The sequence below is a fragment of the Netta rufina genome (genome assembly GCF_964035555.1).
Source record: "Netta rufina genome assembly, chromosome: 2".
NCBI lineage: Eukaryota > Metazoa > Chordata > Aves > Anseriformes > Anatidae > Netta > Netta rufina.
Window position 1 is genome coordinate 69,251,877 of NC_140124.1, and position 15,533 is coordinate 69,267,409.

Below are 15,533 nucleotides of genomic sequence, written 5' to 3' on the forward strand. Positions count from 1 at the left end.
CGAGATGCTGCCGATGTGGCCTCCATTAGAGAGGCGGCCATCCTCCTCCCAGCCCGGGAGGCTGCGGCAAGACGGTACATCCCGCTCCCACCCCGTGCACGTGGCAGGCATGCTCGCTTGAGGAGGGAGCGCAGGGGCAGTCGTTGAAGGTCTGGCCTTGAGATTACGGCAGGTCCTTGCTCGTTCCTCTTGTAATCAGCCCACGGGGAGGCTGGAGGCTGCAGGGACCTGCATTCCCCGAGCTGAGCACAGCTGCAGCTGTCACCTCCATGGCCACGTCTTGCTCTGTTTCAGCCGTGCTTCTTTAAGTGATTCAGGGGCTCAGGGCCAGAGGGCTCTCTGCCTCGCAGAGCTGATCCTGGTGATTTGGGGTGATGTGCCAGGAAGCCTGTGAGGCGAATGTCATTTCATCATTGTTCTCCTGGGAGAGGTAGAGGCATCCAGCATGGGAACAACGGGGGTGGGGGGCAGGGGTTAATCAGGAGAAATGGGATAAATTAAAACAGGGAAACTGTAGGCAAAAAACTGTATTGGGGAAAAACATATGTTTTATAATAAACATTACATGTTTAAATGCTTGCGAGCCAAGAATTATTTGCTGAAAAAAAAGAAAAAGTAAATTCCAGAGAATGACTAAATCATTGGATCAGCTCCTAACTAGGTACCAAGGAAATGTGCTGGATCAGTCTGTTCACGTGCATTACTAGCCCAGTTCTAGAAAATATACCTCAGGGAGCACTGGCTTTCCTGGCTTTCCACTGATAATAACGCCAAAGTGAAATCTCCTGACGTGAAGGGCTTGTGCATTCACTAACTTACAGTGCCATCTAGCCCCATCTCAGACTTAAGACGTCTACGAGTGGTTGCTAATTTTGTTCCTGTAACTGGGAGGCTGAGTCACTTTAGCTCAAACCCACCTCTTCGGTCATGTGCTTGTGGATGGAAGTGTACCTTGGCGTGTATCTGGCGGATATATTTGTGAAGAGTCACCCATGAGTCGCAAGTGTAAATGCCCGAGTGGAAGCCAGCCCAACCGGACACGTCGTGTGTGTGCTCATGGCTACTGTGTGTGGGGATGGCAGCTCGGTGTTGCTTAAGCCTGCCTGACACTTCCCATATCCCATTGATATGACCTGGCTTTTGATGGCTAAGAAATCTGATGGAGTGCAACTGCTCGGGCTGAAAGCTTGCTGTGATGCCTGCTTGCATCACTCCCATGCATGAGCTATGGACCGACACGTGGCTTTGCCCATCCTGAACAACCAAAAAGGCAAATGTGAAAGCGATAGTGTCGCTGCCGCTCGCATTGCGACATGCGGCGGGGGAGAGGGCGGTAGCTCTGGCCGTGCCCCTGCACAGTTTGCCTCCCCCATAGCAGCTGCATCCTCCCCTGAGGGATGGGGCAGGCTGCGAGGTCGGTGAGCGTGGGGTAGGAAGGATGCTGTGGGCTCCTGGCACCAGGGTTCAGCTTGCCTGAGGCCTGGGAGACCCAAAGCTGCTGGGTCGGCTCCTTGGGCATCCTCTTTTTGCCCACGAGGGCCCTGGAGGGCTCCAGGGGTGCTGCCAGGGGCTGTGGGTTTGGTGCAGTGCAGTGGGTTGGAGGCTTACGCAGGCCTGAGCCTTTCTGCCTTGCAAAAGACTGATGTGGGGAAGCTGACAGGACTGCCAAAGGTAGCCAAGTAAACTTCTGCTATAGAGGAAAAAACCTTTAACCTAAGTGTGTGTGGATTGCCAGAGTGTTGTTTTGCACTTTCTCCTGTACGTTTCCTTTCCTCCTTGTGCGCTAGCAGTAACGTCCACGGCCAGACTTGTGCTCACAGCCTGGAATGAAGCCGACTGCAATTACATCCTCAGGGAGTTGCTCAACGGGGGCTTTGTGCATGCGGGACGCAGAGTTTGGTGGAGTCTGTCACTGCTGCACATGTGCTTTTGGACCTCCAAGTGCACTTACCCAGCCTTCAGCTTTGTGTGTGCTTGTGGGAACGGGGAGCAGAAGGCTCGGGAACAGGCTCAGCCTGCTGCACATCTGGAGGCAGTAACTTGAGTCAAAGTATATGCCTCCTGTAATTCAAACTTTTTTTTTTTTTCTTTTTTTTCCCCTGCATTAGCAATTAGTGCATCAGCACTGAAATGCTTCCTTTTAAACGGCACCCGCTCTGTGCCCACTGTGGGCCCACGCTTTCTGCGAGCGTAGAGGAGTTTGGAGCTGGGTTTTGGGGTCAGACCTCTCTCTCGCTGTACTTCCTTTATCTCCCAAAGCAGCAAACAGCACATGCTGTGGCAATGTAATCATTTAATCCAGGCTGGCGAAACCTGTTCTCCAGATGAACAACCGGCATATCGTTTGCTCTGTAGCTCTGCATATGAATGCATTGTTTGTTGGAGCGGCAAGACGTCGCTGCCAGTTTTCCATCCCGTTTCCAGCAAAGCCCAGCCTCAGCCTGATGGTGAAGCTGCTTCCAGCTCCTTCCCTCTCCTCCTGCACCATGCTCACTGCAGCCACTGTGGTCTGAGGGCTCTCCCTCCCCGGCTGCTCGCTGCGGATGCGGTGTGTGCAGAGGTAAGGTACCTGCCGGGCGAAATCAGCCCTCAGAGGAGTGCACGAGGCCAGTGGAGATCAGAACAGGAACGTGTTTGCCTGGGGAGGCAGGTGATACCTGAAAGGGTGCAGCCAAAACTAACAAAGGTGTGTTCGGAGAGATAGGGTTTGATCTTTAGCCCCTGATACAAAACTTTGGCTGGGGAAGCTGCTGCGCCAAACCCGTCCGTGAGGGCGTAGCGCTGTTGCAGATAGCTGGGGGATGGATGTGACAGCAGTGCTTTGGAGGGGAACAATTGCTGTTGTAACTGCTGTGGGTTCGCAGGGCAGGAGAGTGGTGCTTCTTTTGCTTCAGGCCCCTACCAGCCTCATTTCTGAGCGTCAGACAGTGAGGCTCATTGCACACTGCGTGCTCACCCGTGTTTCCTGGGTGCCTACCGCTAAAACACTGTCCTCTCCCAAGTGCCAGCATTTCTCTCTGTGGGCAGCCTTTCCTGCTCTGCTGCGGGAGGCTGCTAGGCCTTGTTTGCAGCTTCTCTGGTTTCAGCTTCCCTCTCCCTTCCAGATTTTGTAATAGGAGTCATCTGGACGGCCAAGGCACAGCTGACCACCTCACTGCCCAGCACAGTGGAGGTGCGTCATCCGTGAGGGGACTTTGCAGCCACTGCTCCTGCAAACAGCACCAGAAGATCTCTGTGTGAATATGCAGTGGTTTTGCTGCTGCCTGCTTTCTCTCTGGCTTAAGGAGGAAGCCTGAGCCTTGGGCTGAGGCTCTTTCAGAGCCAGTGTATGCCCCTTGGATTTCTTGTTCCTGCATTGCCTCTGAGGCAGGATGGAGAGCAGAAAGCTGCTTACATTCGGACTGAATTCCAAATTTCTTCAAAACGACTTTTTCAAGAAAGGCACGTTTTCAGGGCCAGCACCGTGCGGCTGGCTCAGCCTCCAGACACACTTTCCAAATCTTGTTGCCCAGAATAGCATGCTCTAAAAACACACTGCAGCCCCCCTGCCGTAGCTGGCCCAGCCTTTCACCGTGCCTGTACGACGAGGCTTTCCTTTCAGCTCAGATGGCGGTGGTCTCATGCAGATGGCTGCAGAAGACCCCTTCGCAAGGGCAGTTCTCCTTCCAGGCTTGGTTGGCTTGGCCTCATCTGAACCATGTGAGGCAAGGAGCTTTGAGACCCCTTGCTCCAATCTTACAGTACCCCCGTTTGCCTCCTGTTTTGGTCTGCCTCTGATCAATGGTGGTGTAGGTAGCTTTTCATGGGCACATCTTATTGCTCATGGATGATGCCAGACTGACGGATGTGGACATATGAAGTAATCTGGGCAGTGGCTAAACGAGCTCCCCCATGGCTTTCCCAGCGTGGCTGCCATGGAGCAATCCCCCCTGTGGGTTATTTCAGTGCTCTGCCCAGCTTTGACCCATCAGCCAGGACTGAAAAATCTGTTCCTGCTGCCACAACACTTAACACTGCTTTTACTGTTTTCAGACTGTGCTTTGGAAACCCTCTCATCGATTTGAATGGGCTTGGGATCCAGCCTGGTGTTCTCGCATATTGCAGAGTTCAGCTGATTTTTCTTGCTCGTTTTTTCTTACACACCTTCAGGATCTGGCCCCGTGCTAAGGAGCAGCGTTTGGAGGGCGCAGGTCTGGGCATCGCCGCGTTGCCAGCACTGCGATGGGGGAGGCGAGCGCATGTGCACGGCTCAGGGCAGCGCGTGCTCGGGGGGTGGGAAGTTTGGAGGGATCATTCATATTTTATCTTCATTTTAGCACGGCTCAGATTTGTCAGCAAGACACCACAGTCCTGAAACTTAAAGCCTGAGGCAGAGCTGGGAAGGAAATTGCAGAGCTCCTGGGTCTCTGTCTCGGGCTTTAGCAGTGCCTCCAGTCAAACACTCCCCCTTCCTAAAAGCAGAGAGATGTCAAAGTGCAGTGTTTGCATTTATTACATGAAGTCCACTCAGACCTGTTCAACCTCCTGCCTTCTCATAACATTTTTTTTCTTTTTTCTTTTTTTTTTTCAAGGGTAACTAATAAGGAAGTGAGCAAATCTTGCTCGAAGTTTTTCTTCTTGCTGCCTCCGTGTCCCACCCCCAGGCTCCCCACGGCAGGTGTTGCAGAGGCGAAAGTCAGCGCCCCTGCGGAGCAAGACGAGAAGCACCCAAAGTCACCTCTTTCCTCCGCGTGCAACCCAGAACCCGGAAACTCCCACATCTCGCCCGGCTTGCAGCCCAGCTGTCTGAAACCACAGGCAGCAGGGGTGGATAGCAGCCGGCTGCTCGTTGCGCTGCAGCCGGGGCGATGGAGGAGATAGTGGGGAGGATCTCTAGGTGCAAGTAGGAGCATGAATCCACTGAAGAAATATTAACCCTAGCTGCGAAAGAAGAGGAATATCAAGCAAGGAAGCGAGCACACACACACACACAAGACTCAGACTGGTGCAGTGCTGGAGGGTTTGGTTGTGTCTGAGTTTTTCTCTCAGCATTCAGTCCTCCCGACATGGCTCCACTGCTGGGGTGCTGAGGAGCAACGTGGCGCTGCCAGCTCGAGCCTTGCAGGGCGATAGGTGGGGATTTCCTTGAAGCCCTTGTGTCTCCCTGCCAGAGTGCTGAGATCACCTGGGAATCTTGGCTTTCGATGTAAGAAAAAGAGAAAAAAACTAATTAAAAAAAAAAAAAAAAGAGAGAGACTCAAGCACTCACGAGTGTACAGAGAAATTTAAAATGGGAAATGCGTGTGACCTGTAGCCAAATAATAACTGAAAGTGTGTTGCAGATAACATCCTGGTCTTCAACTTGAAAGTTAAACAGCAAATGCTTTTGGAACTCTTTAAAACCTTGCTTGATGCTAGCAGTCTTGAGGAATGTGAACTGGTGCATTGGTTAAACTGCTCGGGAGCGGCCTGATGGTGCAGCAGCTGAAGCAGCAGCAGTGGCCTTCGAGTTGCCCTTTGGCACTCGAGGCTGCACAGGGCACGCGCTTCAGCTCCCCGCTGCCCAGGCCAGGGGAGGCCAGGCTGCCTTGGCCCGTGTTTGCTCTCAGCTCTGCCCCTGGATGGCAGCATTTCTACTGGTGCAGCAAGGGAAAATTGCTCAGGGGGAAAAAAAAAAAAAAAAAAAAAAAGCAGGGGCAGATGAGGCTTTTGGGTACTGCCAGGTTAAGGTGTTGGAAGGCAGAGCGACCTGGCATGCCTGTGTGATGACCAGCAGTGCCACAGCCCATTGCGGCTGGGAGGGGAGGCTTACTCACAGCTGCAGCCCTGCTGCATCTGCAGGGCAAAGAGCAATGAAAATTTTGCTACTTTGGATGCTAACTCATGGCAGCAGGTGGCTTTAGCTGTGGCAAATGACACAGTTAATGCTTCCTGCTCCTGGCTGCTCCCTTTAGCCAGAGGTTACTGCAGAGCTGGTAGTGGTGGCCAAGCAGAGGGTGTGTTGGTCCCTCATAGATTAACTCTAAGGCCTTACATGTTTCACCAAGTGGGCTGCTGGTCCAGTCCATGAATATCTCTGTCTTGACTTTTTTATTTTGAATGTTAGACCCTGCCCACAAAGATGAAGCCTTTTCTGGCCTCAGTTTCCAGTATTGCTGCTGTTCTTTCTTTCTATCTTCTCTCTTCGTTGCCTTGACCATGGGTAGAGGTGCAGGGGCTGTCAGTACCTGCATGTTCCCATCCCGTGTGTGAGTAGTGCTCTGCACAAAGCGGGCTGTGAGGAGCTGGAGAAGCTGCAGGTAAGCATCCGAGGAGTAATGCTGGCCTTCTCAGTGAGGCAGCGTGTTCTGCATGGCTAGGGCGGCAGAAACAGGGCTCACGAGTGATGGAGCAAAATCAGCGATTACTATTTGGCAGGAGATGCTTAAACTTTGTCAAGCCAGGCAAGTATCTCCATTGTGGTCTCTGACTCACAATTCAAATATGCTGGGAACATTTGAGGGGGCTGGGTCAGTCCTTCAAGCAGTGGGAAAAACAAGGCTTTAATACATCGGCCGCGTAGCTTTGGGTCTGTGCTCCACTGTTCTGCTTTTCTTTGAGGAAAACTGGTGTGGCTGGTGGGGCGGAGAGGGAGGTGTTGTGAAACCATGCACACACACACACACATGTGCCAGGCCTGATTTCGATCCCTTCTGACAACGTTTCATACTCCTTTGGCTGCAGTGATGGAGCTGCAGTGCTTGTGACCTACCCTCTGAGGTGAGCCGAGGAGCAGCCTGTCTGTGGTTGCCACCACATCCCCACCTCTGCTGCAGCATCCCGGCTGAGCCGTGCCGTGCAGAGGAGCTCGTGGTGGGGCACGGGAGCTGATAAAGCCCTGCGGCCACCCAGGGCATGCACTGATGCTCCTGCTGAAGGTGCTTCCTGCTGATACGGAGGGCAAGGCAGATAAGGACCAGGCATCTTCCCCCGGATCCCATTGCAGGGGTGAGAGTGGCTGCTTCCTGCCAGACCCTGCCCTGGTGGCTCCTTGCTGTGTCCCCTGCTTGGGGATGCTCCCGGTGCCCTGAGTGTCGCCGAGCGAGGGGTGGCCATGTGGCAGAGCCACCGTTGGCTCCGCCGTGCAGCCGGCTGCTGGGACGCGAGGCTCTGCTCGACTCGCCTCACAGCCTGGCTTCCTGTGTGTTCTTCCCCGCTATGGTTTTGACCAGAAATTCCATTTTTGACCCGAAAAATCTTCCAGATGAAAATTTAATTAAAAAAGTGATGTATTCCCACAAGAAACTTCAGTGTCAGCAAATAAGCTTTTTTTTTTTTTTTTTCTTCTTTTTTTTTAAATGAAAAACCGTTTTATTCGCACACAAAAATGACATCCAAACTGGCTCCCATTGAGTCCACTGTAGAGCATTATACTCCTAAAAGCCCTAGAGTTTTGTTTAAGAAAAAGTATTCACGATTCACAATTAGCATCCGTTAGGCATACAGATCACAAAGAGCTGGTACCACAAGGGAGGTTCTCCTGTACTGGACATGGTCCGTCTGTGAGTCATTAAATCATGAACTGTGATCTGTAAATGTCGCCGGCAGTGGAGAAGTGGGATGAAGGAGAAGTGGGAGCCTTAACCCAGAGAAAAGGAGTTGTTCCTTTTGTGTCACAGATTACCTTGCTGATCACCGGCTTCGGCATCATGCCTTTCCACACAGCAAAGATGACGGTGCTTTCCTCCATCTGATGCGATTTGTACATATTTTCCTGCTGCAGAGGTCTCTGCTGGCAGCTGTTGTTGGTTGCACATTTACTTGGGATCATCACATGCAGAGAAAGGCTGTTGGCTTGGGCAGAGCAGCTGCTCCAGGGCCAGATCAGTCTCCTTGGGATTCAGCGCAATGTACAGAAAGCCTGCTGGTGGCAAGGTGCACGTCCACACAGCAGAAAACTTTGTAAGGCCATTGACAAAGGCCAAATAAAATAACCTGTAGGAAGTCAACAGGGGGGAAGAAGCAGAGACAGGGTGTGAGCGTGTGTATTTATGTGAACAAAAGAATGATAAGCTGTAAACTACGAAATATCTGCTCGCTCATTAATGCTTCTGCTTCTGACTAATGCTGGGGTGTTCCTGCTGTCCAGCAGCCAAAGTGCAAACAAGGGGACTGCTGTGACTTAGTGCCCAATATTTAAACACACGAGGACAATTCAGGCCACCCACACTCCTATGTAAATACGACTTCTGCAGAGTCATTTCAGAGCGGACCTGGGGGAAGTCAGGGCAAAACTGGCCCTTACGTGGCCGGTGCAGGCATCGGGGGCCAGGCATTGCCTTCTGCTAGCCCAGGGAGCCCCTGCTTGCTCCTCGGGACTTGCGTGCACCTAGCTGTGGGCAGAGCTGGCTCTTGATGCTAACTGGACTTTTTTTTCTAGCTCAGTAAGTACAATTTTGCATGTAAATGTGAGTGTGGAACAGATCTGGACTCGATTAGCTCCTGAGTCCTTGACAAAAAGCCGTAATTGTTTATCCAGATGATTTTTCTTTGTCTCCCTTTTATTTTCTCGGCACTTTAAAACCTAGGTTTTAATGAGCTCGTAAAATAAATACGTGGGTGTCGATTACAGCGGTATACAAGGCGTGAGGGAAAGCCTTCCCTTCTCCTCAGCAGCAGTGAGCACTGCCCTGATGCAGGGTGCAGCTCCTCTCCCAGTGCCTGGGGGCCTGGTGGCAGCAGGGACACGATTTCTGAGACAAGGCTTAGCCTGGGGCTCCCATCACAGATGTAACAGGCCCATGACATGTATTATTTTTCCTGGTAGGCAGTGAAATTGGTGCTGGTGTCACTACCTGGGGCACAGGCTTGCTGGAGGAGGGGCAAGAGAAGGGAATATGAAAAAATGTTGTATTTATCAGGGTAATCTAGTCTGGGAGGACAAGTACTAAAACATTTTAATCACAATCATATGGCTATGTGTCACTGCAGGGCAGAATTCAGGCTGCTTGTATGCCTCAGTTGCACATTGCCACACTTCAACAAGTTTGAATTTACTTTAGGCATAACTTCAACTCTGATTTCCCTGGGTTTGTGATGCCTCATCTGGAAATATGTGCAACCTCTCTATGATGTTCTTTCCTCTTAAATTAGGCTTTCCACTTTAAATCCATTTATTTCTGTTGGCTTGGTCATAGCACAGGCTGTCATTTCCTGCCCTGTGGAGTCTGCAGTTTGGATGGACAGGACAGTGTATCAGAATAAAGGGATACAGCAATAAAAGCAGTGATGGGTAGAAACACCACCGAGCACTTTCAGGGCTGCTGTGCATACAGCTCAGTTACTTCTTTAATTGTTCACACCTGGCCATTCACTACATCAATGCATGGCTGCCCTTCATGCACAGGTGCTTTTGTTTGTGGACAAGATGAGAAACTGGAATTTGGTGTCAGGCTGTGGAGGAGATGCTGGGATGCCAGTCCTGAGTAAGGGCAATCTGAGCACAGATTTTTCCCATCAGAGAAACATGTTGTGGTGGGAAGGGCTGGTGACCTAGCAAGCTCTGGGGATATCTTTGACAATTTTTTTTTTTCAGGGGAAGGCTCTTCCTTGCTTGGAGGGAAGCAGCATTTTCCCTGGAGCTGCTCTGGATGTGGCTCCTGCCTGCATCCATTGCCTCCTCCCCCAGACCCGAGCTCTTTCCTGCCTGGCTTCTTGCTGCGCAGCATCCAGAGACACGGTGCATATGTTTTCTCTCTTGTGTGTTTTCACCCCCTCTATCCCTCACTTTTCCATCCCATCCACCCATGCTCTACCCCCTGACTAAAGCAAAATTGCCCTTTTTTTTTTCTTTTTTTGGCAGCAGGCCTTCCCAGGGGCCCAGGCTAACAGAAGCCTGAGCCCTGACTCTGCGCTGTGGCCAGAGCGGAGCAGCTCCTTGCTGGCAGATACGCTGCCTTAAAGGAGAAGGGATGCTTTCTTTCCCCAACCCTGTTTGCTTCCTGGCTCCCGCTGGGAGGAGACCACTTGTCCTGGACCCAGGGCCACCCGGTCACCTCCCTAAGCTCCTCTCTTCCCTGCAGGCTTGTCCCTAGCAGTAGAGCTGGTCTCTGAGCCAAACCTCCTGTAGTTAATGCAAGCCTGGCTGTTGCCTTCAGCGAGCTTCGGATGAGGCCTTTCCAGGACTTGCAGCTTTCCTCCGGCTCGCTTGTCGGATGCCAAGTGATGAGGCTTCCAGGGCTGCTCCTGAGGGACGGCTCCAGCACATACATCTCGCTGTCAGGAAGCTTTTCCTGCTGCTCCGCTGAATTTTTCCCCTTTTCAAATGTCATCCCAGCACTCCTACTTTGCGTGCGCTTTCTGCGTTTCTCGCTGCCTCTGAGCACACTGGTGCCTTTCTCCCTGCTGCCGGGGCCCTTCCGGTGCTTGCTGGCTGCTGCTCGCTTTTCTTGCACTCGCCGTTGCTTAGCCAGGCTGGGCACGCTATCTTACAGCTCATTTCCCTTTATAAATCAAACCTCTCAGCCAGTCTTTTTTTTTTTTCTTTTTTCTTTTTCTTTTTTTTTTTCCTACTCCCTGTGACAACGGAGAGATTTTTGGGGGGCATCTGGCCCATGGTGCAGAGCATTTTTCCCTCCCGCTCAGGTTGATGAGGTTTTTGGGGTAAAGTCCTGCTTGCCCTTTTTCTGATGGGTTTCATGGCTGTGAGGCTGCTGCATTTGGTCTGGGTGGGCAATGGCCTTGCGTCCATGAGGATGGAAGGGAAGGAGAGGCGGCCTCCACCTCAAGCTATATGAAACAGCTGAATATGCCTCATTTCTGTATAAATCCAGGCTAACCATGCTTCCTCCCGGGGGAAAAACAGCAGCATGATAAGTGGCAGCTCTCTCTTTCTCCTGCATCTTCTCCTTCATCCAACCTCTTTGCTACGGTATCAAGCCAGGCTTTGCTGACTGCCGAGGAGAAGGTGCTATGCAAGAAGCAGAGCAAAAAGCTGAGACCCCTCCCGCCCATCCCCACACACTTTTTGGGGTCCCGTTTCCATGCTGTGAGCAATCCAAGTTTCACCGTGTGAGCGCGACCGTGCAGGTTGCCATGACAGCTCCGAGGAGAAACTGGGTCAGGCCTGCAGCCGCTCGGAGGGGACGTGCCGCGGTGGCATGGTCGTCACCCCCAAGCCTGCGGAGCAGAGGCCTTCCAGTGCTCGCCAGCTAGCTGGCCGCATTCCTTCCTTGTGTCCTGGGAGGAAACAAAGGAGTTGTTAGCCAAGGAGTTAACCGAGTTGTAACTTGGTCACCATTTTCAACTTTGTGTGCCCAAAATTGTTGGTTGTAATCTGCACCACTGCCATGGCAACAGATATATTTATATATCCATATATATATATATATATTTGAAAGTGCAAGGAGAACAACTTTTCCTGGCCATAAGTAACTTGTCAGAGAAGATGTGGAGTCAGAACAGCCAGGAACAAAGCACTGAGGGGCTGGCGACGCAAGGCCAGCTCAGGCCTACAGGCCTAAATGCAGGATCCCTTCTAAGTTAAAGCAGAGAACGGAAGGTGCTTAGGCCAGTGAATTTCCTTTAAAAATAGTGGTCTGCATGGGTTTAAGACCATGATTAGAAGTGTGCCACTGTTTTGATACCAAAGTAGATTTTTCAAAAGAAAAATAGGCTGGAGTGCTCATTGATTATTGACACACGTGGAGAATGTGGTCACACGCCTTTCAGGCGAGGCTGGCTGAGCAGTGGAACAGCTGTCCTCTTTTCCAGCCATTTACCCTCCTCACCTTCCATATCTCCTTGTCCAGGGTATTACATTCATCCGTTAATTCCCTTTTTCTCCTCCTCCGTGCCACTTTCTAGGTAAATTACAGCAATTTCTAGGATCTGGGCACCCTCCTCGGAAATCAAGAGGTTCTGGTGAGGCACATTGACAGCCCCTGTGGCAGAAAGCAAATCCACTGCTGTTTCTTTCCTTCCGCATCACAGGTAACAGTCTTTACTAAAGGCAATAGCAGACACCAGCGGCCTACTGCCTCGCAGGTCCTGTAGTATTGGCAGCTTCACCACAGGAGAGTTTCAGGCTTAATTCTGTCTCTACTCTTGAGCTGAGTAGGCCCTTGACAGGCACTAGTGTGACCTGTTTAACAGTGTGTCTACATAATATGTGGCTATTACTGTGTTGAAGATGCTATATATCTTTGTAGCTTCTCTCACTCCCTGGGAGATTGTAGACTTGACATATCAATGCATGCACCGAACTGCGTTTGGTATACACACGTGCAGATCCAGTTCCAACCTCTGCTCCATAACATTGGTGTTGATTTTAAGGATTTGCTGCTGCCTCTTTCCTGCTACAGAGGTAAGCAGCAGCAGGCTGTTTGCCCTGCGACGTGTCACTCTGCGTCGGGTGGCTGGAGGTACGCTGAGCCTGTTGTCACCTGCTAATAGCGAGCCAGCCATTGGAAAGAGACATCTCTCTTTCCGGATTGATAGCAAGCGTTGTGCTGCTGGGACAGCGGTTTATCCAGGACGGGGAAATGATGACCCTTTTCTGAGCTCTACCACCGCATGAGTAGTGGTTATGCATTTGGAAATCAAATTCAGCCTTGGTTAAATCTGCTGGCAGAGGGGGGTGCACACAGGCTGGAGCAGGCGCGGGGTCTCTCTCCATGGGGACGAATGGAGCACCCTGGAGGCATCAAAACGTGCAAATCCTTCCTGCCAGCATCCTCATGGCCCAGTTTTCCTTTCCGTCTTGGCCATTATCTCTTCTCCAAGTTCATCTGGAAGCATTTCTTTTAAATGTGCCTAGAGTCCCAGAAGGAAGCTTAATCACTTCAGCATCCTCCTCATGCACGGTGTACCTGGGGTGCCGGATGGCTGAATAACCTCTTATGCACTGAGAGCCATTAGCATTTGAATTAGTGACATGAGGATAACAGGCGATTATCCCATTTAACAGCTGTTGAGTGCTGTTAAAGGGACACTGTCAAGAAGTAGGAACAAAAGTGTGGTTGTTTTTCCTTTCCCAGTAAGGGCTTCCCTGACTTGTATGAATACTAACGCCCTCTCGAACGTGGTGAAGCTTCCATGGGGACATTTTATAATCTGAAAACCTTGTCCCTGTGCAGGACTGGGAACCTAAATGCAACCAGAATTTGCCAGCACATGAGAGTGAGAAAGTGGAACTGTCCCCCAGCAGAAAGGGAAATGGTCCCCTGTATTTGTGAGCTAGGCTAAGCCAGGAGTAAAGGGAAGCAGTCACAAGCAAGCTGCAAAAAGAAGTGATCGATTCCAGGGGCAGGAAGAACCAGGCACCAGTGACAGCCCCCGCAGCAATACAAAGGATGAACAAAACTGTCCCTGAGGATTTGGCTACATCTAGAGGAGAAGCACATCTTGAGAGTGTATGATCTATCATATGCTGCCACATAAGAAAACCTTTCTGTATGCAGAGAATTTTTTCTAGAAAGACGAGCAGTAATTATTGCGGTTAACAGCCTAGGTGATACTGCGATACAGATAAGTCTCAGTCATGGTCCTTGACTCCATGTCTCTTGTTTTAAGCAGAAGTCAGGAAAACTGTCCTTGCCATCACAGGGAAGTGTTGTCCACACTCCCACATCAAAGACATTGAAACATAACTCTCCTCGTCTCCCATCCAGTGTCTCAAACATGACTCATTTTGAGGCTCTGCCTTTTATTCTGAGCGGGCTGATGCTGCTGCACTTCTAAAGGAATTCGCCCTCTGCCAGATCCTACTGTGGTGCTCATAGCCAGCTCTTCAGCCTGTACTCCTTCAGGTGCTTTGCCAGTGCCTGACCACCTTTTTGAAAGCTGTCTCAGACTGCAAATGCTGAGATGGTTGTGGAAAATTGACTTGCACATCTCAGAAAATTGCATCTCTCAGAAAACAGAAGTAAAAGCCCAGGCTGAAGGTAAAGGGACATACCAGCGTGGGCAAAGTGAACAGTCTGTTTTGTTCCTGTGTGATGTCTGAGGAAGAGCAGAAGTGCTGTGCTGGATTAAGGCAGCAGCAAGCAGCCTGTTTTGGGCAGTGCTGAGCACCCCAGGGCTTTCAGGCCAAGACAAAAAGCTTCATATCAGACACTTAAGGGTCTGGTTGCCTGGAGGGGGACCTTCTTCCTAACCATTGTGCAGTGTCTGGTGCCATATTATGAAACCTGAGGGCTCATGTCTAACTGGCAAAGACACAACGGTCCATCTGCACATGATGCCCCATGCTGGGTCCTAAGCCTGTGGCATGAGGTGTATCTTGGGGCAGGTTGTCCGTGCAATCTAAGAAAAACAGTTAAGGCTGGCGAAGTTGTCTCTGGGCCATAAGAAATTGACAAAGAGAAATATTTTACTAGCCTTTTCTGTAGAGCTGTCTGTTTTCACCTCCTCTAGTCTTGAGTGTGTTAAGTCTTCTATAACAAGCCATGGGAGATGGCCTGTGGTGTAAAATCCCATAAGTCCTTTCCAACTCTTTCCACACCATTTTTGTCATCTCTCTTTGTAATCTCTTCTTTCTCTTGTAGCTAACATCCTCTGAGGTGGGTGTAGTGGCAACACCTGAGCACAGGCGAGACTGTAGAAACATTATAAAGATAAATAAGACTCCTCCTATTAAGTCCTCCCTAATTATTTTTACCCTCTGTGGTGACATTGTTTACGGCCTAAACAATGGAAGCATTATTTCCCTTACAAAGTAGTGGTAGTAGCAAAGATGGAGATGCCTGTTTTTAACATTGCTTGTTCCTAAACAGACCTTTTCCATACCATTCTTACCACTTATCTGACCAATAAATCTGCAAATACATGCAAGTGGTATTTACTGTGTTGTTACATGTACCTAGAGGCAGATGGTGAGCCAGTACCAAAGCTCACATTTTTGTACCTTTATGCAACATCTTGGGAGCTGGATTAAATCTCTACCTTAGTTGGGGCTTCACAGAGGCCTCTGCATACATCCAGGACCTGGACTGAAAGATCCCAGCCTTGCCAAGATTTAAGCCCATCTTGAACCGAACTTGCTACGTGCCTTGAAATCTAAGCCCTCTCCTGCGCTCTCTCTCCTGACAGCACCAAGCATAACTCAGAAGTCACCATGGCTGAGATGTTGTCCCCATTGCCTCCAGCTGCTATCGGTCAGAAGGATCAGGAGGAGGAGCTGGCAAGCTCCCCAGAACTGCTGCCGATCTCAACCATATTATTTCAGGGTATTTTTCTTCATATATTATTAATAAAGGAATGTTGAAAACACTTCCTCCACCTCCCACCCCCTTGTAATCTTTCCAAAGAGCCATGCCGAGGTTTCAAGCTGCTGCTGTGTGCATTGCTGCTGTCTCAGTCACCTGGGTGTCCTCCTTTTTTTCCCTGTTAGGTGGCCTGGTTCAGCTGATATTGCAGCATCCCTTTGTGCTGTGCGGGGGCTGTACAGCGTGGGGAGCTGGGGGAGACGTGGGACCGAGCCCAGGGCAGAGGGGTGAATCTCCCTTTGCACTAACGTGGGAAAAAGAGTGGGAAGCACATCTTGCTGCCCTAGGGCTGGGGCCAAGCCTGGGGAA

General features: G+C 50.7%; 1 long non-coding RNA gene across 1 annotated transcript in view; it reads left to right on the forward strand.

Annotated features, from left to right (window-relative positions):
- Positions 1–15,217, forward strand: part of LOC311222425 — a 32,192-nt gene extending 16,975 nt beyond the window's left edge. The window contains exon 3 of the long non-coding RNA XR_014619350.1: positions 15,049–15,217. This is a non-coding gene — a long non-coding RNA (uncharacterized lncRNA). The remainder of the gene's footprint in view (positions 1–15,048) is intronic.
- Positions 15,218–15,533: the final 316 nt, after the last annotated feature.